Below are 23,497 nucleotides of genomic sequence, written 5' to 3'. Positions count from 1 at the left end.
CTTGGACAGTTATTACTTTTATTCTTCCAATATCGAACAACCAGAGAAATCTCATCAGTTCGCTGTACGATTTCTCTCGCTGATATCTCACCTCCCTAATTACACTTCGTTTACGCTGCTTCCTTTTTATTCCTCGCCCCTCTCCTGAAAAATCTAAACAAAATATTTACACACCCCTTTCTCTTTGCATCACACTAGCAAATAGCCAAAAACAAAACTTTCAATCGTAATATGGTTAATTCTGCAATGTGCAGAGTGGCTAACAACCTGCACCATGCGACGAGACTGAGACAGACCTGGTGACTGGAAGTTACAACCTACTTAAAGTGTTAATCGTCCGTCAACGAGTGCAGACGCGAAGCTCTCGAGCCTAAAAATACCCATGCCAGTGTCACTTGTCAAAGGGCACTAGAGCCTTGCCCCGTGTACACTAGAAACTGCACTCCGAGGCAGGAAGATAACCGCCATATTCCTCTCGAGGGGGCGGTCAGAAGTGCTCTCGAGTTTCTCCAAGGCCATGGTGCGCAAAGTTACAAATATTTCTATCATTCAGCCGCTTTATACAATACCGACCGACTGACAATAGGCCCTTGGATTCGTGAGTTTAGTGGTCCTTCATCTCCTGCCCACCGGCACAGTCGTAATCTCCGCGCACGGAGGGTCCACGATCCTGCGAAGATTTTGGAAAAGTCCCTGCCAACAGCGCCCCACGCCAGTGGCCCATTATCCACTTAGTATAGGTTTCTACGAGCCCTCCGTATATATGGGTGCGCCCTAAGTATTCCGACTGGTCTCGCTCCTTCTCTTCGTCATTTTCTATGGGTGGAATCGGGGGGTTTTTCTTTAGTTAGATTTACGATTTCTCGTGCACGTGTTCACAAAAGGGCTTTGGAAAAAAAAAGATTCCCCCCGCTCGCCTTCGAAAAGCGAGAGGACCGTTCGTGAACGATGTGCAGCCGAGTGCAAGCAACCGATTCTTCCCTCCTTTCTTCCGTAAGGATTGTCCTGGTACACGTGGGAGGGTGACTGTAAGGAAAAGGGCTCGCCTCCGCTCGCCGCACGGGACGATTGTCACGGAACGCAAGAAAAATCGATACCTAAGTGGCGAGGGATCTCTTTCGCCCGGGCCAACGTTTTCTTCGGTGGACAGTATCTTCCGACATTAAGTGCCTTCGTATATCGTCGAATGTCTGGAAAATTCGATAAAAACGCGCCATCCCGTCACCTCGGTTTTCTTTAGGCCACTCGCAGGGATCTCGGCACACCGAATGCTCCTGTTCTCTGCTCGTAAATGATGCAGGCTGGGCTTGAAAACTGTTGTAACATCGATTTCGGCTCTCCAGACGGTTACGCAGAACCCTTATTTTGAATAACTAGTATAGCCTCGTGGCCACTAGCAATAAACTTGCGACATTTATTGCGCAAGAAACTTGCACGAGTGTTTACATTACAGCAATCTTTTTACGCAAGTTCTTGCCTGCAAGCAGTTGCGAGAAAAATCTTGCGGAAGATATGTCCCGCGTGTCTACACTGCAGTGTTACACCTGAGAGTTGAGAGCAAATGTTTATACGTAAAGTATCTACTATAATGTCGGTTCAACAAACTAGAATTTAGAATTAGTTGGACCAAACATTACTAAAAGTGAAAAAAAAATGCTGGCGTGTACGCAGATCCGAAACCGAATACTATGGTCCACCTACATGCATTCTACTCTCGCCAAAAATTTCCAATTCGTTTGTAAGTAAAATCTTTCTCTCTGACAAGGAGAGTATTTTAGGTGTCCGCCTCCGATCAATTTGATTTTTGGATATGTTGTAGAGGACCGAAAAATAAGAAATACGTGTTTTTTTATTTTTCTCCGTTTTCATATTTGGGGGGTGAAAACCGCGTTCAAAGTTAGGGTTGAAAAATCATTTTTGTGGATTTTTGAAAATCTGGTGAGTCAGTCATATTTCGCATTCAAAGACACAAAATTCGCCCATTGACACTATTCCCCTATCTCTAATAGTTCTCGAGATATTCCACAAGAATGATTTTTCAACCCTAACTTTGAACGCAGTTTTCACCCCACAAATATGAAAACGGGGAAAAATAAAAAAACACGTATTTCTTATTTTTCGGGCCTCTATAACATATCCAAAAATCAAAATGATCGGAGGCGGACACCTAAAATACTCTCCTTGTGAGAGATTATCGGGTGTCTACACTATGACAGAATTCACTTGCTGAGACCAACTGTGGCAAGTAATCAGAACTTGCTAGAGTTACTCTCAGGCGTGTTTACACAATGCTGACATCGACTCTCGCAATAAATGTCGCAAGTTTATTGCTAGTGGCCACGAGGCATTATGAAGAACCTAAATTTCCAATTATCTGTTTCAGTTACGGTTCCTATTTCCTTCCTCATATCGGTTCCATAATCGTTATTTTTTCGCTTCTATATCGGTTCTAGAATCAATTCTTGTGTCGACTTTTCCCTAAGTGATATCATTAATTATTGTAGCTGCAGATTACTGTATATGTGCATATTCTTTGCAAAATCCTTATAGAAAAAGAAGAAACATTTATACATGTCATATGTAGTAAAGCGTTGAAATAAATAAATCAGCTACATATTTTTTACATTCACACACACTATATCATTCAGAATAGGAAGTTAAAAGTTTCTCCTATTTCTATAAGGATTTTGTAAAAGAGATGAACATCTACAGCAATCTACAGCTACGGTAACGAATGATATCAATTACTGATATTTTTTTTCCTCTAATACTGCGCGTTGCTGAGAAGATGTCCAGCAGGACTACACAGGGGCAAGAGCTCTACGATTGTGTTAGAGACATGGTGGGCCATAATGGCGATATAACCAAGCAGACCCGAATTCCTTCAACCTGCCATCTTCTCAGCAATGCATATTAGCGTAGATAAATGTGATAAAGAACATTTGAACTTGAGTTGCAAGATCAAAGTCAACTTTGCGGTACATTATTTAAACGGATCTCAACTCACTCAAAAGTGTAAAATCAGCTTTGATAACTTTGATATATATTTTTTTCACCCTGTATTTCTCGATGGAAAAATCGTTTATAACGATTTTAAGAGTGATATGCCACACTTTTCACTAGAGTTGTCATTTTACGTATCATTTATATTAATGTTTGTATTATATGTAGTTGATTAATATTAATCATTATTAGAGTTTTGCATTAAACTTGTAATATCACCGCGTTTTTTAAACGCACTTTAAGTTTTTTAGGACTTCACAGTGAAAAATAACCCATTTTTTGATATTTTAAACGTTTTATGGTATGAAATAAAGATTTATCAGTGTGTTGATTACGTTTAAATCTGACTAAAGACAGCTAGATTGTTTTTTATATATAAATGAATATAGTTTTTCATATTGTAGGCACAGAGTTGATAGTAATTAAATTAATGCAAATCGCATGTGTTGCAAGGAAGAAAGAATTTATTCTAGTATACTCTTAAGGTGATTTATTGATATTCCAGAATTTAAAAAATGCAAAAATCAGTTATAATAATAGTCAGTCGAATTAATGTGTTAATTCTGGACTGAAATACCTATATTATGCATTTAATTATCACAGTATAATGTATATGTAACTAAAGCAAATTATAACTTTCCTCCAACACCGACAGTTTCCAAAGTTCAAATCAACATAGTACATTCTATACATATACAGTAATGGATTAAACGTACAAACTATGCTACCTCAAAATTTCGCGACGAAAATAAGCTCTATATTTTCCATGTGCTGAGTACACACAAATCTATTTCTCCATCAAATGCCTAATTGTCTTGAAACTTTGCAGGTATCCCAAGATTCATCATTGGAAGAAACAAAGAAGATAATGATATTAAGCAGATATATTTTTATACAAATAAATATTTTAATCAAATAGCTGGCGCTGCGAAACCAAAGAAAGCCAAGTATTTTGAATAAAATATTTATTGGTATTGAAATATTTACTTGTATAAAAAATATATCTGCTAAATGTTACTATCTTCTTTGTTTCTTTCAATGATGGATCTTGGAATACCAACCAAAAAATAATAACGGAGTAATACATTTTTTTGTTTGTATAAATAGCCATTGTTAATTTTTTTGTTTGTATAAATAGCCATTAAATTAATTTACGGCAGTGTTCTTAAATAGGTTTCTTTTTTATGGGATCTTTTCATAACAGTAAAACAAATAAAGGGAGACTCACTGGCAGTGTCTCTGACTACTAAATAGATAGTAGAATGATAAAGAAACGTATTATTTTTACTTGATCCTTGCGTGTTATCAGTTTGTACTGTTCTCATGGGAACTTCTTACATTACATATTGTTACGTAAAAAATTAAAGTCCGTTTATATTTTATATAGCTTCCATGCATCAATATCACTTATCATGAAAATATTAAATCAGATACACAAATACTTTGACCTGTAGCTCTATACTAGAAACCAAGGAACATTTAAATTAATACACTGCCGTTCATAAGTACATACTATTAGGACACCTGCCGTATTTGTACAAAATTTATATTTGCTACAGATTGAATAGTTTTCATCGCTTTTATTTTCTAGCTTTAATTTGAAATACCAATTAAAATAAAATTCGTCAGAGTTCTTCAATAAATTCAACAATAGGGCCACAAATATTTATCCTATTACGAGATCGAATCAAATCATTGGTTATTCTAATTAAAAATGACAAAGTGGAGACAAAATCATTCGGTCGAAAACGATCTCGGTGGCGATCTAGTCATCAAAATAATTATTTACCTTGTCATTCAGAAGTAGAAGCTCGAACGAAGTTGATCCTTCCAGGTTGTCGATTGCTTCCTCCGGTGCTTTCAGCTGATCGTCGTACAAAGGAGACTAAGTTTGACGTTGAGTGCGAGTTAATACGTCTATTATCAGAGCCAATAAGCCATGCGGCCACCTGGCAGCGGTGTGGCTCCTTCGATCCATTATTTCGAAAATATTTCCGTGGCTCTGAGCAAGAATAACATTTCGACGCGAATTTTTGCCCGGCCAGTTGATCCTTTCAAGAATACACACGCTCCCCTCGCGCAGCCGTGGGCCCGGGCCCGTGGAAAGTCTTTAAGTTCGTTTTGCCAGGTTTAAACGGCGTCAAATAATACAATAATTGTCCCTTTTAAGAGTCGAAAAGGTACATTTTTAAGAAATTTGTCTCCCCATAACATAGTAGTCGAAAATTTAGCTTGCTCAGACCCGAGTCAGTTTATCCTGGGCCCAACCCCGGCGGGTCCCCACTGGCGTAGCAAACGTTCGCATTTTCTCGTGGCCATTTTCTCCTTGGTCTAACTCGGGAAACTTTAAATTTACGTTGTTGTTTTATTTACACAACTCTCTACCTTTTTTTTTGCATACCATAAATATGTAAATTCTACATTTCTCGCGACCGTAAAATTAATTATCAGCTAATGAAACTGGTGCCTTTTTTAGAATTATCCACGGCGCAATGTCTGGAAGATCTAATTTTATTTGAAACAATAATATTCGTGTTTCATTTTTACCGCTCTTTGTACCAAACTCGAGCACTTCGTGTGGACGTTTTAGGGTAAAGAAATTTCGCGAGTTCACGCCACTGTTGAGAAGCTGCTACAACGAAGATCAGCAGCCCGGACCGCCTTTTGTAGAGAATAAGTCGGAATAACTCGAAAATCACTCCATAATGCTGGGTTCTCTGACAATAGGAAGTCCTTTAGGAGCTCCGGTACGTCGTGGCTGACTAAAAGGACGTCTAAATGTATTCGTCCCGAAGGCGAAAATGACAGGAGCGTCGGAGGAATCGAGAGGTCCGCATACGGCCTGAAGAAATGTGTCATGGTGATGTCTTTCTGAGGCGCTCAGTGTAGCCAACATTTTTTATTTCACAACTTCTGTAATAAATTTACGAAAGAAACTGTATTCAGGCAAGAATACAAAGGGGACTTTGTTTGGACGTGCATAAATCAGATTATAATGGGAGAGTTCACATATGGCGAAAGAGTTGATTCAAAGATATTAACTTTCTTCGTAAAACTTATTAAATAGGTACTCTAATGATGTTGTATGTTGGACATTGGATTCAATTAAAAAAGTTAAGTTTTACTCCGAAGTACGGAGTATGTGTACACACACTCTAACTTTTGTGTAAACTGTAACGATTTTTGTTAGCACATGGTTTATTTTTAATTTTTTTCTTCGCATAAAAAAAATTTGAAATTAATTTTAAGTGTCATAAACTATTTTGCGGCAACTTTCTTTCAAATGACCACCGATCCAGAGGATTAGATTCACCCCTGAAAGCAGTGACCATTACTTTTTATACACCCTGTACATTGTTTATGTGTTGTCAACTTTGCCTCTCTCTTAAAATACTTTTGGAGCTACAGTTATTGAAATGAATGTTAAAATCATTTTTTTTAGATTGAAAATAAAATAATTTTTGCAGGTTTTTGGAGCAATCGGTTCTATTCCCTGAGAATTTTCACACAAATGTCGGTTACTGTGCGTAATCGTGGCTAACCAATTGAAATTTCAATAAGATAACTCTGCTGGAGTTTCGAAGTCTGACTGTCAGCTATTAAAATCCGTATTAGTTAAGAACTACGTACGTAAAACTTTCTATGTAATCTCTCTGAGAAAGAAGATCCCTATAATAATCACGAAAGCAGTCTAACAATGCGTGAGGGATCTACAGAAATTGAATTTATAATTTTATATCTTTCAATACGCACAAACGCAAAAGTCGAAATAACTTAAAATATGTGGTACCCACTTCACGCATAGATTCTGCACTTAAAAGTACCCTGTTTCACCTTGTTCCCGACTTATGGCTAGATACATATTTTTATACTCCAATAATTCTTAATGGCAAACAGGGATAATACTTTTTTATTTATTTATTACGGATAACACCCCATTGGCACATTATAATGCCATGAATAGAGGAGTGACAAATCAGGTAAAATTAAAATTAAGATTAAAATAGCATATACCAAAGAAGACAACAGAAAGAGGTGAAATAAGATAAACAGATATTGTCTACAAGTATCTAAACACATATTGTCTACAAGTATCTAAACAGATATTGTCTACAAGTATCTAAACAGATATTGTCTACAAGTATCTAAACAGATATTGTCTACAAGTATCTAAACAGATATTGTCTACAAGTATCTAAACAGATACTTGTATTTGTAATATCTGTTTATCTTATTTCATCTCTTTCATATCTAAATAGATACTTGTATTTGTAATATCTGTTTATCTTATTTCATCTCTTTCATATCTAAATAGATACTTGTATTTGTAATATCTGTTTATCTTATATCACCTCTTTCTGTTGTCTTCTTTGGTATATGCTATTTTAATCTTAATTTTAATTTTACCTAATTTGTCACTTCTCTATTCAAGGCATTATAACGTGCCAATGGGGTGTTATCCGTAATAAATAAATAAAAAAAATATTATCCTTGTTTGCCATTAAGTTTGCCATTATTGGAGTACAAAAATATGTATCTGGCTATAAGTCGGGAACAAGGTGAAACAGGGTACTTTTAAGTGCAGAATTTATCCGTGAAGTGGGTACCACATATTTTAAGCTATTTCGACTTTTGCGTTTGTGTGTATTGAAGGATATAAAATGCGGGCATACACATTCTGCCAATGCGATTCTATTTATCGCGCAGAGTGTGATGCTTACCAATATGAAAGAGAAGGTAATGCCTCCTACCTTTACTAAGAAAATAGAATTTGAATTACAATTGTATAACTGATTCTACTAAATGTTTGTATAACTGTTTGTAATCGGACTCGTTTTTCGTAATGGGAGAATTAGCATGTTAATTTTCTGTAAATATCTTATCCAATCAATTGAGCGAGCTATTTGAACAAGTCCCACTTGATGAGTACGCCGTATGTGCCTTATGCATGAAACTGCATCGCCACATGTTAGTCGCATTTTTTATATTTGTTGAGAAAATCTACAACACGACTTTGCAAACTTGCACTCAGGGCGAAGGTGGCCATTTCGAGCAGTTCCTATAAAGGTAAGCAGTTGCATATTATTGGAGTACAAAACTGGCTATAACTCAGGAATAATTTAAAACAGGGCAAATGTTTGTAAGAACCTTTTTTATTTCTTGGAAATGCAGGATCTATTCGTAAAGTGGGTCCCACATATTACCGGTTACCTTATACACACGACAAGCCACTTTCATAATCATCGACGCGCATGATGACACCTTGCCTACAACAAAAGTCTAGTTCACTAGTTCCCTTTAATTGTTGTATTATCTATGGAGTGCTTCGATTCGCGACATTGAAGCATATGAACGATTTTCAAAAATTAAGGTTGTATAGGTAGGTATCTAAGTAAATGTGTAATGGCCCATTTATAAAAATTAGGTAGGTATGTTAAAAATCAGTCAACTAGCCTCGGTCTCCCCTACTGTTTCTCTCGGTAACTGGTGCGCTTCGTCGAATTTTCATAGCGCCGAACAGCGATGGAAAGGTACGATCGGATATCGAATCCACGGAACCGTGAGGTACCGGCGCGCAGCGTTCACGGGACACCGTGAAAAGTTCTCTGTCTGCATCGGCATCAAATATTTGACAATATTTTCAAAAGTTCCGAAAACGTAATCCAACACTCCGCCACTTCGGTCGAAGATTAGGGTCCTGCGGCCCAGTGGAATTCTTTTATGCGGTGTAAAATCTCTTCGATGAAAGAGCTGTTCCACTGCTCGGGGATAGCCCCCCCGGGTGATGGTATCGTGTTGCTCGCTTCCCGAGGGCCGTGCAACAGGTTAGATCCGCGAAGATCAGTGCGATAATGTAATCTAAAATAATCTAAATGGAAAATTCTATTGAATCAGCAGCAGCATAATGAAAGCTTTCAGGTAGTTGGCTACCCATATAATGACAGTTAATGCTCGCAATCTGATCCGTGGCGGCCGTTTTCTTCGATCCCCCTAGAAACGGATTGATTGAATGCTTATTCTTTATTTCCTTCTCGCTCTTTCTCTTTTTCGCACTTACAGGGGATCTTCGAATTCGGCAACTCGAAAATTCAAAAGAATTTGAAACTTTGCTGAAATGTATTTAGTTCAAACGAGGCAAATAACCATGGGCGTCCGCAGAGGGCAAGCGGGTAAATTGACCCCCACTGGTTTGAAAAAAAAAAACGCTTATTTTTAAGAACTAATTTTTATTATGTATATACTAAAGAACTGAATATTTTCAATTTTTAATTAATTTGGCGCTTACAAATGATTACAAAGAAGCAACCAATTGTCGCCTGCTAACTTGACTGTTTCTAAAAGTTGCCCCCCCCCCCTTCTAAAACAGTTCGCGGACGCATTTCTTGCCTTGGCAATGAAACGATCATAAAGGGTGACTTTTTAAAAAAATCGCGTTTTCGTATTATCGCGAGTATCTGCGAAACCGTAAAAGATATAGAAAAAAGTTTAATTAAAGGTTTTTTGGGTTTTGATATCCTACACTCCTACAATATGGTGATGAAGGATTTTCGAAAACAATTAATTTAAAATTTAAACCCCAACACCCATTTCTCGAAAATTCATTATCGCCGTATTGTCGGATATCAAGAACTATGAAATTTTGAATAAAACTTTTTTTCGATATCTTTTACGTTTGACCCATTGCAGAGTGCGCTCAAATGATGAATTGAATTGGTTCTTTTTATATAAGCCTTGTACGAATCTGTTGATATTGAACTTTCAATTATTTTCCTAACTTTATGTCGCTTGAAGCGAATTCATTTCAGAATCCAAAGTAGAAAAGTTGAAACTGTTACATATTACAACGTCTAAATTAAACTTGCACACCGACGAAAACCAATTTGTAGGTTTTGGCATTTTTTTTTAAAGTATCAGATCTTGAGAACATATTCTCAAAATACTGTGTTGAAATCTAGATAATTGATGAAGCTATAGAATTTTATGTCAACCAACCCCCGAGCACGTTAACGAACATCACAATTTTCCCCAAAAGATAGTTAATAGTCCTGACCGGATTTCGATTTCTGTTATGTTCGCATTGGTATACGGACAATTTCTTGGACTGCATTATGTTCGACGGGAAATCAAAGTACAATAAAATATGTGTATCCCTTTAACAATATCTATCGAATGCACGATGGCGATTTCTAAAATCCACATTTCTCAAATTGGTGGACACATCCCGAAAAATGTTTAACTGTTGGAATTCGTTATGTTCGAGTTTTTTTAAAATAAGTATCCCCAACTTTTTGAATCGACAAATTGAGCAAAAGGTACGTAAAAACGATATTTACTATTTCAACGACTACCATTTTTGTTCAGTTAAGAAACTTTAAACTTTCGCGTTCTCAGCTAACACTATTGCATTTTATTACAGCTGCAAATATTTTAACGATTCGTTAGATTTTTTTTTGTTCACTTCAAACAATTGGCCAGCATTGGGTCCATTACAGAAACTATCGAAAAAAACATGTCCAACGGTAATGGCTGTAATTTCAGATATTTTTTATATGTTTCAATAAAACTTTATTCGGCGATACATAACACGTGCTACGCAATCACATTTCATTTAGGTATTTGTATGCATTGATTTTCGAGGTAATTTCTTTCAGTTTACTTGTAATTAATGTATAGAAGAATTTTATATTTATTTTTTTGTATTTATTTATTTAGTTAAACGGAAACCCTTCGATAAATACAAAAAAAGCAATTATATATACAGTGAGCAATGAAGCGCAGATTGGAGAAAGAATTATGCAAGTAATACGTAAATAAAGTAGAATTTTGCTGATGAATGGACTTATTATTATTACAACTCAAACTCTTCGCACTGCAGAAGGTGGTGCCCTTTACTGCGAAAGACACGATGGCCCTTTTGCGGTCGCCATCTACCGTTGCAGGGGCAAACCATGCCATTTAGGGAAGTTAGAAGAACCAATAATAGATGGTGCATTGTACTTTACAAAAACTGCAGAGGATACACTTAACTACTTCCAAGTGGTAAAAACGCTAAAAAAAGAGAAAATTATACGCCAGTAATGTGTTTATATACTATTGTTTTCGTAAAGGAAATTCATGAAGTAACCAATGAGTGTTTTAATTAGTTTGCTGCCTTTAAATCTCGTATTACGTTTATTATAATTTGCATAGATAATGCCATAAGTTTTGAAATCTGGTGTTCTAATTGAACATATGCAAATAAAGGGAATTCAATGCAAGTAGGTTACGTTTCGTGACATCAAGGGAGTTGAAGTTCATAGTCCATAAAAATTGATAAAATAAAGTTAAACTCCAACATATAATTATAATTAAATTCTGTATAATTTACATTAAAATAAAAATTATGCTTGTCAATTCGATTAAATTTTTACTTCCTATAAATATCATAAGTCACTACTGACTAACTCAGAATTTATCAAGCACACAACAAATTGGTAATTAATAAGTAGTACTGTTTCTACGAATAAGTTATTTGTGGATGCTTAAATCGTTTATTAAATATACGCTTTTAATAATAATGCTTATTGTTATCGTATACATATATGTATATTTATATTTTATATACATTAGTAATTATTATTATTATATTGAAACAATTTTTTCTTTATCAAGAGTCTCTCGAATTCGTCGGATTGTGGCTATCCCCTTTAAGGGTTTCAATATAATAATAATAATGATTACTAATGTATATAATGGAAATACAGTGACCTTTGGATGACCTTGGAATGACCTTGCAAGGCTTAGTAAATAGAATGATTTTCCTTAGATATTATGATTTCGCGCAAAAAATTGACGAAAAAATATTCACGCGTTTTCCGCATTTCCTACTGTTGATTATAATTCTGAACACACGTCATAACTCATAATTCCAGTTATACGAGACATTTCGTGTCTCTGGCAAATATGTCATGTGATTAATTAATTCCTTAAGAACGTAATTAAGTAATTTCTACAATTCACCAATATTTTCTACTTCGAATTTTTTTAAAATTTTGTTCTGGAGCAATACTTGTATGATATTCATGTTATTTTAAGCAATTATTCTTTTTTAGTTGCGGAATACTTATCATACTATTTATTTCGTTTATTTCGCGGATTAGTTTTTTTTTACGAAGGATGCGAATAAAGGGACTTAATATAACGGATCAGTGGTAGATAATAAACCCAAGTATTTTCATTCCCACACAAATTTATTTTGTTAAATACAATTACAAAAGTACCTTAAACGCAAAGTGAAAAAAAGTTGGATCATGCGGTCCAATGACGAAACGGGAAAACGAAAACGCAGCACACAATCGATTATAGGAGTAATAAAACTCATGATTACGAGTAAGAGTACGCAAACGAGAAGGCGACGAAACAAAAAAAAAAAACAAGAAAACAGTCGATTACAAATTTACGGATTACCAAGCAAAAGGAAGAAATTTTCGACACGCCAGCTTGAATTTCAAAGATTAATAAGCAGAGTACGTATCGATCCAAACGAACTCGATCGATTCTGCATGGATAATTACATTCACATATCACAAGATATCGCTCGAGCTGATTCGATTAATCCTACATACGTCTAACTTACGGATTATCTATCATAAATTGGTATCTTCTACGAACGATTATCACAGTTCTCGTGTGTTCTTACAACAAGTTGGAAGATTTCGGCTACATACTAATATTGCGATTTTCGGAAGACATTCAAGTGAGATCAAATGCGCGTTACAGAATTCTCGCGGTTCCCTTTAAAGCACTTCGTATCACAGTTTCTCTAGTCAGCTTATCAACTAAATATCACAGTCGTTTCGATTAATCGCTAGTATCACAGTCGTTGGGGAAGCATCGTCCCCTGAACTTATCACAGTTTCGACAATTTCGGACGTATCCCCGTGTAAATAATAGTTACTCGTATTATAGAATATGCACTGGGCGGCCTATGTACTCGAACGAAGTTCGGTGTCATTACATCTACAGTAATCTACCTACGTGTCTACAGAGTTAACGCTAATATCACAGTTTAAGTCAGTCAAACCATACTCTCTAACTTAAAAAGTCTCCTAACGGTATTGCGAGCCTCATCCTCTTAATTCTATTCCTACTGGCTAACGAAATCTACATAGCTCCCTTCAACGGCTTTACGTCGAACTAAAACGATTAAAGCTCCGAACCAGAAGTTGATTAACTTTAACTTAAATCTATCAGATTCTATCGCTAAGTTCGATTAAAGCTACCTTAAACTCCGCGGTGTATAATGGAAGACCTTACTACTTAGTGCCTATCAATCTTCAACCTCGGTGCATCGACATTCTTCGTAGAACTCGAGGCTTCGTCTGAGCGGCTGCCCAAACCAGCGACGTGGTCCTCTTCCTCCCGGCATTGTCCAGGGAAAGCTTCAATCGTCGTTGCAGCAGCGTCCGATCTTTATTGCCAGCTCCCTCAGCTCGTTCTCCAAGTTCTCGTTTGTCAGGTTCCAAAGCTCTTCCTCGTCCAGTTGCATCTTTGTCGCTGCCAGTTTGCCTCCCATCTCATTAACGAGATTCTGCCGCTCGATCTTGTCGTCCCTGCGAACAACCTGCCGACGAAGTCTGCCGCACAATCGCCGAACGCTGGACAGAGCGTTCTTGACAGCGCGTCCCGTGAACGGCGCACTGTCAATGCGCCGATCAGTCATCGAACTGGCGGTCACTCTTGAGATCTGCCTCCTCATCCTGGCGCTGATGGAACAGAAAAACCGGTCGCGACTGCTGATGCTTCAGATTCAGACTGGGCAGACACCCTGTCGTTGATCAATGGTCTCTGCGTCGGCTCTGCGCCGCGTGTGTCAACGCGCGTTGAGAATCGTACGCGACTTTCTATGTACGATGGTATCTATGGATGGTGTGCGTGAGTGCGGCAAAAACTCGTGCGGCCGAGAGAGAGAGAGAGCGAGGTGGAGGGAGAGAGAGAGGCGGAAACTGAACGATAAACACGTGCACGGCTACTGTAACACGAAGCTCTCAAGTGGATGTGATCCCCTTTTTCTCTGGAGGAGCGCACGTTTTGAGTAGGTGTGATTGAATGCGAGCTAGGATGAGGAGTCTTTCTCTTATATAGCCAAAGGGCTGCGCATGCGCCGCGTCCAAGTCGGACAGGGAAGAGGGTGGAGACAACGTCCTTTACAGGTACCTGCGTGGATTCCCATGCGCAGGAGGGCAGATACTTTCCACCCCTGCGGTATTTGCGTTGCACACCCCGTGGAAAGGGCAAGTAATTGTCGGTTACATCATTTGCATTTTACACGCTGTCGCATGAATTTTTATGCGTACACGTTTTTGTCGGGATTCCGTGATGCGTGCTCTTCCGGTGGAAGGAAGGGATGAAATAGTTGTGTAAATATAAATGAATAGGGAAAACGGATTCGGTCGAGCAACTGCGTTGCGAGGTTGGAATAATCTATCGGTTATGTCCTACAAGTATCTACTTGGTACTTTTGTAAACAAAAGAAATGAACTTTGGGGAAACGAAGTAATATTTGCGTGGTAATTGAATTGAATCGAATTAATATTCGCATCATGAAGCATATTCTGAAACTTAAGAAAACACCAATATTCTATTTCATTTTCCATCAAATATTATGTTCATATAGATTTAAATGGGACCGAGGTAAAGACTTGCGTAAATAGGGAACTATTATCAAACGATTCTTCTCCATCAAGATGCACGTAAGAAGAGAATAAGTGTACGTTGAAAAATGCACACGTGCAATGCATTTTGCAAATGAGTAAAACAAGTTAAAATTGGAACCAGTGGCAACTGGTTTATTACACGCGCATGTTTAACTATACATTTGCAGAAACTCCGCCATGATCGCAATGCTGTATTTTAGTATACGATAACATCGCATTTATTAAATGACATTAATGTAAACGTAGCGCGTCTATCGCAAGAGATAAACTCCGGCATGTCAGACTAGTCGCAATATGTTCATTACCCTCGCAGGAAATTAGTAGGTTTTCGTGTTCTGAAACGAGAGACAATTAAAAAAGATATGGCTGTCATAAAAAAGTGTAAGGTAGAACAAAGAGAAGAGCTGAAATGTCACGAGAAGGAGACAAACAGGACTGACATTTGCGTTCGGCTCGAATTACGCGCGACTCGAAAGCAAGGGCAGGTCGTAAAGCAAGCAAAACGAATAAAAGAGGATCCAAGGAAAACAAAACAAGAAATGCAAGGCGAACGCCGAGGCGGATAGAGAGAAAGAGAGGAGGGCGAACGATTAGCGAGGTGACGAACGAGAGCAAAAGAGAAAAGAAAGGTCTGCCGTGGCGTACGCGCAGCACGAGCTGCGCACGGTACAACAAGAGTACGAGAACGTCAGACGAGAAGAAACAAGTTTAGTTAGCAGAGGAAAGTATAGCGCTGGGGGGGGGGGGAGAAGGAAAGGCAAAAAGTATCACGGAACCCGTGCAGGAAGCTAGAATGAACCAGCCGAGTGATGAGAGGGATGGATAGTAGCAGAAAAGAAGGGAGACAGATAATAGCAGCAGAGGAGAGGGAAAGTAGGTGTTTTATAGTGGCATACGCGCTGCACGAGCTGCCCGCCGTGCGACCGACAAGGAGGAAGTTATCGAGTAGAAAGAGATCGGAAAGAATAAAAGGTAGGAAGCAAAGAAAAGGACAGAAATCGCTGGGATACCGTGGAAAGGAGGCCCGGGAGCGGGATGGAAGATGCCGGCGACGAGGAACGACGGAGGAGGAGAAAATAGGTACTTCAGGCGCACGCGCAGCATGGGTCGCGCACGGTACAGTAGAAAAAGATACGGCGACGGGATAGAGAGAGTAAGAACGGCGGGAGGGGGACGGAGAGCACAACGAAAGCCAAGAAGCCGGTCAAGGGAGTAGCGTAAACGATGGAAGAGAAAGAGACGCGTGGCAGGCGCGAGCGAGAAAAGAAACGGCGCCTGCCGTGGCGTACGCGCAGCACGAGCTGCGCACGGTAACACTTTGGCGCATGCGCAGCACAAGCCCCGGCTCCGACCGGAGAAAGAAGCGCGAGAGAAGCACGTGGCGAGATTGCGCTGAAGGAGGAAAGAAGGAGCCTCGACATCGAGAAGCAGCAAAGGATGGAGAACGTTGTATCTTGAAGGTGAGTGAAAGAGCTGGAATATCCTTTCAGACAAGAAAGAGACGAGGAGATACGGTTGTTAGAGGGCCGCACCAGTGCGCCAAACTGCGCGTGGAAAGGGAACTGTGCGGGAGGAAGAGAGACGTGCCGATTTGATGAAAGGGTGGGGATAGAAGGATAACTTGTTGCACATAAAGCTGTAATCCCTTCAACTTAACCCTAGATTGGGAATCGAATACTATTTAGATGCGACATTTGTTGCAATTGAATATGTAGTTCCTACATTTTCCGGTAAAAATTAGACAATGGGCCGTATGCATAAAAATAAGGAAATGCTTGAAAGTAATAAGTATAAGTAACGGCTAGATTCGTATGCATAATCTTCTACTGGTACTAGATAGTAAGTGATGCAAAATTTTAAGTAAATACTACTAGTATTTACTTACAAGGGAACACCGCGAACTCGCACTCACCGATTGGAACGCAACTTTGTGGGTTTATAGAGTGACTCAAGACAAAAACAAGGGTGTGCTTCATTCGGGCCCTACCGTCCTTTAAGGGGGTGAAAACTAACCTCAAAGTCAAATTGGCACTTCCACTTTTTCCCGTATAACTCGCAAAGTACAACAGGAGGAAAAAAATGTTTCAAACAAAAATTTAATGGTGCAATAAGCGCTACAAACTTCCGTTAACAAAATTTTTGAAAAAGCTTTTTTTCTTAAAACAAAAATTTTACTTCACGTTATTTAAAATTCCACGAGTAAACCGCTTTAAATACTTGCGGATATTTCCTATAACACGCGGCAACGTCTCGCACGGGAACGTTACACGTGTGTACAGTCTAGAGCTCCTATACAGCACGGAAAATTGAATTTTGTCTGCCAATCTCTTTTGACTTTTTCTACTTCATTTGTATTTTTTTTTTAAACTTAATCCAGTCTTGGCGTTTGGTACAGATTTTGCGGGCAACTTCAGTTACTGTTCGAGTAACTGTACCTACTCTGATTGTAAGAGGATGGTTAAAGGTTAAATAAAAGGACGTGTCGTTCATTCGGCTGGTTAGCAACTACTGTTTTATTCGGCAAGTCGGCTGCGGACGGAGGCCTACCTCGACCGTCCTTTGTTTTTGGCCAGACGCTCCATGGCGAACGCCTTGTCGCTTGGCAAGCTTTACAAATATGCAATTCTGTTCTTACACGATGAACACCCGTATCCTCACCAATGCCTACTTGCAAACCGGGATCACCTATGTATCTAAACAATACCTCCATTTTCTCTTTCCGTGAAAGACCGCCACCTCTGGTTTCGTTCACGATATCTAAAAATGTATCCGCTAGGTAGTTCACATGGTGTTCTTCGAATCTAAACATGGCACGGTACTCTCGGGTACGGTTTCTTGGACTTTTGTAAACCTTGGGGGCACGAATTTGCATGAACAACGCCATGATTCCAATTGAGCAGACAATTTAAGACAGACGACTGGCAGACTTAAGATAACACTAGCATTTACTTGCAGTTTTCAGTAAGTACTATGTGTTATGCATGCGTATTCTACGTATTTACTGAAAAATTAGTAAAAACTATTTCTAATAAATACTTCATCCTTTATTGCATAGGGAGCTGAGTATTTGCTTGAAAAATCACTACTTAGTAAAAGCTTATACTTGCTTTTATGCATACGGCCCATTAACTTCCAAGGGAAGTTCGGCAAATCGGAAATTCGAAAAAATCTGAAACTTTGCAGAAATGTAGCCCACGTGATGCTAACAACGTAACTATGTTTTGATTCGGCAATAAAACGGTCCTAGCGGTGAAACCACCCTCTTAAAGAAATTGCGAGTTTTCAGATTGTCGGGAATATCTGCGAAACCGTAAAGGATATGTAAAGAAAGTGCAATTCAAACCTATATAGCTTTCGATATCCTAAAATACGGTGATAAAGAATTGTCGAAAAAAAGGTGGTGGAGGTAAATTTTGAAAAAAAAATTTTTTCGCAATATCGTTATCGCCACTTTATAGAATTAAAAAAACCATAGAACTTTGAATTCAACTTCTTTTTTATATCTTTTACAGTTTCGTAGATATTCACGATAATCTGAAAACTCGCCATTTCTCGAGGAGTTCTTTTCACCCTTAGGGCAGTTCTATTACTGAATTAAAAATAATTACGTTATTAGCATCACGTGAGCTACATTGCTGCAAGGTTTTAATTTCTTTTTAATTTTCTAGTTGCCGAACTATCCTCGTTATTTAGATTTGCAAAAAATTGCGAAACGATTGCAGTAAATATTTGTCCGATTATGTTTGCACCCATGTACATCAAATTTACGCGGGCAGAAATGCAAAAGTGTGACAAATCGCAAAAGTTCTTAAAACCTCATTTTTCTAGAGGTTTCAGTACATATAGCGGTATTTGAACCGAGGGGGAAGGGATTCGTATAGAATATAGATGAGTACTTACGGCTTCCAGGTGAAGTAAGGCGTATTTTCAACTACTCGGTCCGAGTAACAAATATTAATGGGTTTGTTTAAACATTTCCGTCTGTTAAAATACGCGAATTCAAGGAGGAATAAATATTGAAAATTTCCTTTAGTAAGCGAAGTATTTTGTTTCAACAAATTAATTGCTTCCTCGTGTTTAATTATTCTCATCGTTGGAATACGTTATCCTCGTTACAAAATGTGGGTCAAATTACTGCCATTTATTGCAGGGGAAGTTTTACAAAATTATGTTCACTACGAAGAAAACATTTAATAAATAATACGAGTTAGTTCATACGTGTTTACTCATACAAAGATATAATGTTTTGTATCTAAAAATTATTTACTCATTCCCTAAAACACTCACTGGCTTACCTACACAAATCACTTTATCACTCAGCAGGGAACTACCCTCAGTATTTAACCACTTCGCAACCGTGGACGAGATATTTCGCGACATAATATTGTTCGTACGATGCCACGAGTTATCCCGCGTACGCAAAATCCTTCGTACTACGCCACGGACGAGATATCTCGCGTGTTTGCTTATTAGGACGAGAGTTCTAATTCGGTGTAAGTTTTCGTGGCATAAGAAAGGATATACATAATTTCCGGATTACTACAAAAATATTCCAATGCAACAGAAAAATGTTATTACAAAGGGAGGAAGTGTCATTCTAATCCGTTTCGTTTTTAATCCCGATGCTTTCTTAAAAGGATACTTCTAACAGAAGGAAAATGTCATCCGACAAGACGGGGTGTATTGCGCAAAGAAAATAGTTTACGTAAAGGAAGTAGTTGTTTTGGTACAAGTTGCAATGTAGCATTATGTGTTTATTACATGCTTTGAATTGTATCACGTATAGAGAAAATAAACAAAATTGTTCCTAAATACAATATGTCTTTTTCTATTTTTTTAAATTAGAACCCTCATCCTACACGCGGGATGTCTCGTCCGTGGCGTAGTACGAACGATATTGCGACGCGGGATAACTCGTCCGTGGTTGCGGAGTGGTTAATGTTTGGAGAGCTTCAATACCCTATGCAAATTGAGCAATCAGACAGATACCTATCACTATAAATAAATAGTATTCCCTTCATTCGTGTCACTTGGTTCGTCTCTTCGGATTATCAAAAGTCTCGGTCCCGTAATTGGTCCAAGCAGTATAGGCTGCAGCAATATCTAACAGTATGAGTGCACGAATGTCGTATCGTCGATTTTAACGAGACTCGCAGTTGGTAGAGGCCGTTACCCCGTTTACGAATATAACAAACTTAAGGGGAGGTTCCGGTCTAAAAATCGATTTTTCTTTATTTCATTTTTTCGAATGTTCAACCTTTTAGGAATACGTGTTTAAAAGGATTTGTTGAAACTCGTAAAATTCCCGAAGTTATAGGCATTTGAATAGCGGCAATTGCATGGGCCACTCGGCGTTCACGTAAAACTTTAAACGCGTTTTTCTCGAAACAGTGTTCTCAAAACGGTGGGACCTGTATCTCCAAAAGTTATTATCCGATTCAACTGAAACTTTTTTTATTTTGAAGAATATACTTCTGACTCGGGGGGACACTAGAAAAAAATACAAAAAATTGAAATTTTATAATTTTTAAAGGCGTTGAAAGGACGGAAAATGTAGGGAAAAAGTGATTTCAAACTTCAAGTGTCGTTATTTTCTAAAAAAATGTAATTTTTGTAATTTTTTCTGGTTTCCCCTAGCCAGAAGTATATTCTTCAATATAAAAGCAATTTCAGTCGAATCGGATAATAACTTTTGGAGATTCAGGTTCCACCGATTTGGATCAATATTTTGACGCCTTGACTGTAACGACTCCGCAGTGCCGTCGGCTATGATTAATTATAAAACAAAAAATATATTTCTATAATTTAAGACATCCTTAATACAATGCAAAAAGTCCCATTAAATTATATTTAGTAGTTTTCCTTTAATTAATTCCTAAAGATCACCTATTTTTATGGGCCCTGGACCAGAAGGTCCTCTTAATGTCAGGTACTCAATAGTTCTCAAGCTACACTTATTTTCAAACACTTACAGCTCTAACGCTAGGTGAAATGCCTACAATTTATGTGTAATGGTTTTGCGTAAATCTTTCACGCGGTAGGCAAGAATCGGATTGCTCTTACAGTTTTAACAATTTTTCCTATTTTTTCTAATATTCCCATTTGTTTATAAAAATAATTATATTTCGTGCACAAGGAACAAGTAGGGAATGTTGAATAAATTTTGTTACACATATATTTATAGTCTGTATTATTAAGCTTTGATTCTTGTTCGAAATACAATTTCGAAATTAATTTATTTTTAAGTTATACAATTTCCAGTATGATATTTCTCATACTAATATAAAAACTTGAACCATTACGTGACAAAAAAAAACAATGTTTACTATTTGTAACATTCGATGTACTAAAGACTCCAGTCCATATAATAATAATAAAAAAAGAAGAAGAATAAAAGTAATAATGATAATAAGAAACATGACGCACAAGGGCGTTCGGAGATTTTTTTCCGGGGGTGGGGGGGCAACTTTGAAATGATGGTAAAGAAAAATGTAACTCTCTTGCTTTTTTTTTTAAAACCTATTTTGTCGTGCCAATTTAATTAAATATTTAAAACCGAAAATTAAAAATATTCCCTTCTTTAGTATAAACTTAATACAGATCAATTTTGAAAAAAAAAACGATTTTTTCTCAAAAGCCAGGAGGGGGGGGGGGGTAACCGCCCCTTTTGCAACCCCCTCCGAACGCCCATGATGGCGGAGAAAAACATTCTGCACGTTGAATAAATGCTGGTATATTACACATACATGTCTTATTAGGAACGTCTGTTGAAAAGCATATCTGATTTATATTCGGTAAAATATCTTTTTGTAGAAAGACCTGAAGTATCGCTAAAGCATATCGTATCATGGGTCTGAAAATTGCAGCAGTTAAGGGTTAGGTCTGGGTTAGGTGATTTGGTTCGGGAATAAAATTAGTTTTCCTTTAGATTTTCTGTAGAAAAATCTATGCAACCAAATGACTACAGATTTTACATACATCTGATATTTGCGATGAAGAAATTGCATGTATTTTTGTTCATTCAAAATAACACATAATTTTAATAATACTGGCATCGGTATGGGACGTGTCTTCATTTATTTGTTTAAATTACTGAAACTGTAAAATCAGAACCGGTGAACAGAAACAAGAAACAGAATTTTAATTACTATTAATATGACCATACGCTAAACCTCGGAAATAAACAATATTCTTGTAAATAGTACTGTTTTTCCAAGAAACTTCGAAAAAGAGCGTAACAAAATGCATTCATCTGTGTTTCAATGATACATCCTTCTTAATTATGACTTTCTTCCTATTTTTTATATTAATAGTAATTAAAATTCCATTCGGATTTTTGTTTCTGTTCAGCGGTTCTGGTTTTACAGGGTCAGCAATTTAAACAAATAAATAAACAGACGATTATAACTTTGTTATTTTTAGTGAAAAAAAAATGTTTGTCATTTCCTCGTCGCATGTATCAGATGTATGTCAAACCTGAACTCATTTGGTTGTGTAGATTTTTCTACAAAAAATCTGGAAAGAGCTCCGTGTTTTCGAAACTCAAAAATGAATATGTTCGAATTCCACCCTCTCGGGTTAAAACTCTACCTATTTGCAGTTTCGAATCGTTTTATAAATACCTTACAGGCAAATGGAATGTCGGGAAAAATAGAAAAAAGGTTAAAACAGTAGCAGCAATCCCACCCTGGCCTACCGCGTGGAAGGTTTGCGGCGAACCATTACCCCACGACGATATCGGCTCGTACCAATCAGCTAATATAAATTGGGGAGTTGAAACGGTAAAAGTGCTGACGCAATCCAAATTTATTTCTCTAGTGGGACATTATGCAAATTCCACGCTGAATACGGTGATAAGCGCTATAAGTGCTACAATAATTTATTTCAGTTTCTACGGCTGCCTTAAGATACAGCTGAAGACCATACTAAGTACTATCAGCGCATCTGTGGTTGAAAAGGGAGCACTGAAAGATGTCACTCCTGGCGCTTACATCGTTTACCACTTCAACTTCTAAATTGTATTTCTCGTACTGTTAGAATTTTATTTCATATATGCAGATATACATTTACTAACTCATTTAGAGTGTACAGACAAAATTCACCTCGCGATCGGTGATCGGGCAGGAACTATATACATAACGTAGCAAAAGTGTCGTAAGAAAGACAAGTTGTACAAGAAATATAGCGACGCGCTTGACGCGCCATCTGACGACTTATTTTTAAAGAGGCGGGAGAGATGTTACTTTGACTTCCCAACAAGCTACTAATATTTTAAAAGTAGTTTGAGTATCCGACCTCAAGATTATTATATTCGTAAACCGAGCGACGGCATCTACTCCTCATAGGAAGTGTGAGAAAATTCGAATGCTCCCTATGCAACGAATTAACATTTACGTGCGACGCATCCGTAACGAGTAAGAAGGAAACGCTTGTATTTGCGCAGAAAACGATCGATAAGAAACGAAAATTCCGAGAGCCGATTTACATTCCGCGCGCGTAGAAGGCCGTAGGGGCTGCTCGTGTTAAATACGCCTGGCCGCGAGAAAACACGGATAACGCTCTTACGCGCTTGCACACGGTTGCAGCGGGTGATTCACCTAAATTGAGCTTCGGGTTACAGCCGGTAACCAGAAGCTATTACCACGCTCCGACCAGATCCCGTATCGATGGAAGGAATAAGTCTTAAGATGGACCGATAGCGCGGATAATCCGATCGTTTAAGTGGCCAGCTTCAATCTATCGATCATTAACGCCTCGTCGACCTCGGGTATACACACGCGAATCCGTTTCCGAGAGAT

The 23,497-nt window shown here is 38.0% G+C and overlaps 1 protein-coding gene and 1 long non-coding RNA gene across 4 annotated transcripts in view; one reads left to right on the top strand and one right to left on the bottom strand.

Annotated features, from left to right (window-relative positions):
* Positions 1–23,497, top strand: part of LOC143375455 (tubulin monoglutamylase TTLL4) — a 507,564-nt gene that overhangs the window by 175,515 nt on the left and 308,552 nt on the right. The window lies entirely within an intron of this gene.
* Positions 17,064–17,774, bottom strand: LOC143375551 (uncharacterized). Its single transcript, XR_013086936.1, has 2 exons — positions 17,335–17,774; positions 17,064–17,139 (listed from the first exon to the last, which is right to left on the bottom strand). It is a non-coding gene; the product is annotated as an uncharacterized LOC143375551 (long non-coding RNA).

Source organism: Andrena cerasifolii, chromosome 12 (assembly GCF_050908995.1).
Source record: "Andrena cerasifolii isolate SP2316 chromosome 12, iyAndCera1_principal, whole genome shotgun sequence".
Classification (NCBI taxonomy): domain Eukaryota; kingdom Metazoa; phylum Arthropoda; class Insecta; order Hymenoptera; family Andrenidae; genus Andrena; species Andrena cerasifolii.
Note: the sequence above shows the minus strand (reverse complement) of the source record. Positions and strands in the feature narration are given on the sequence as shown.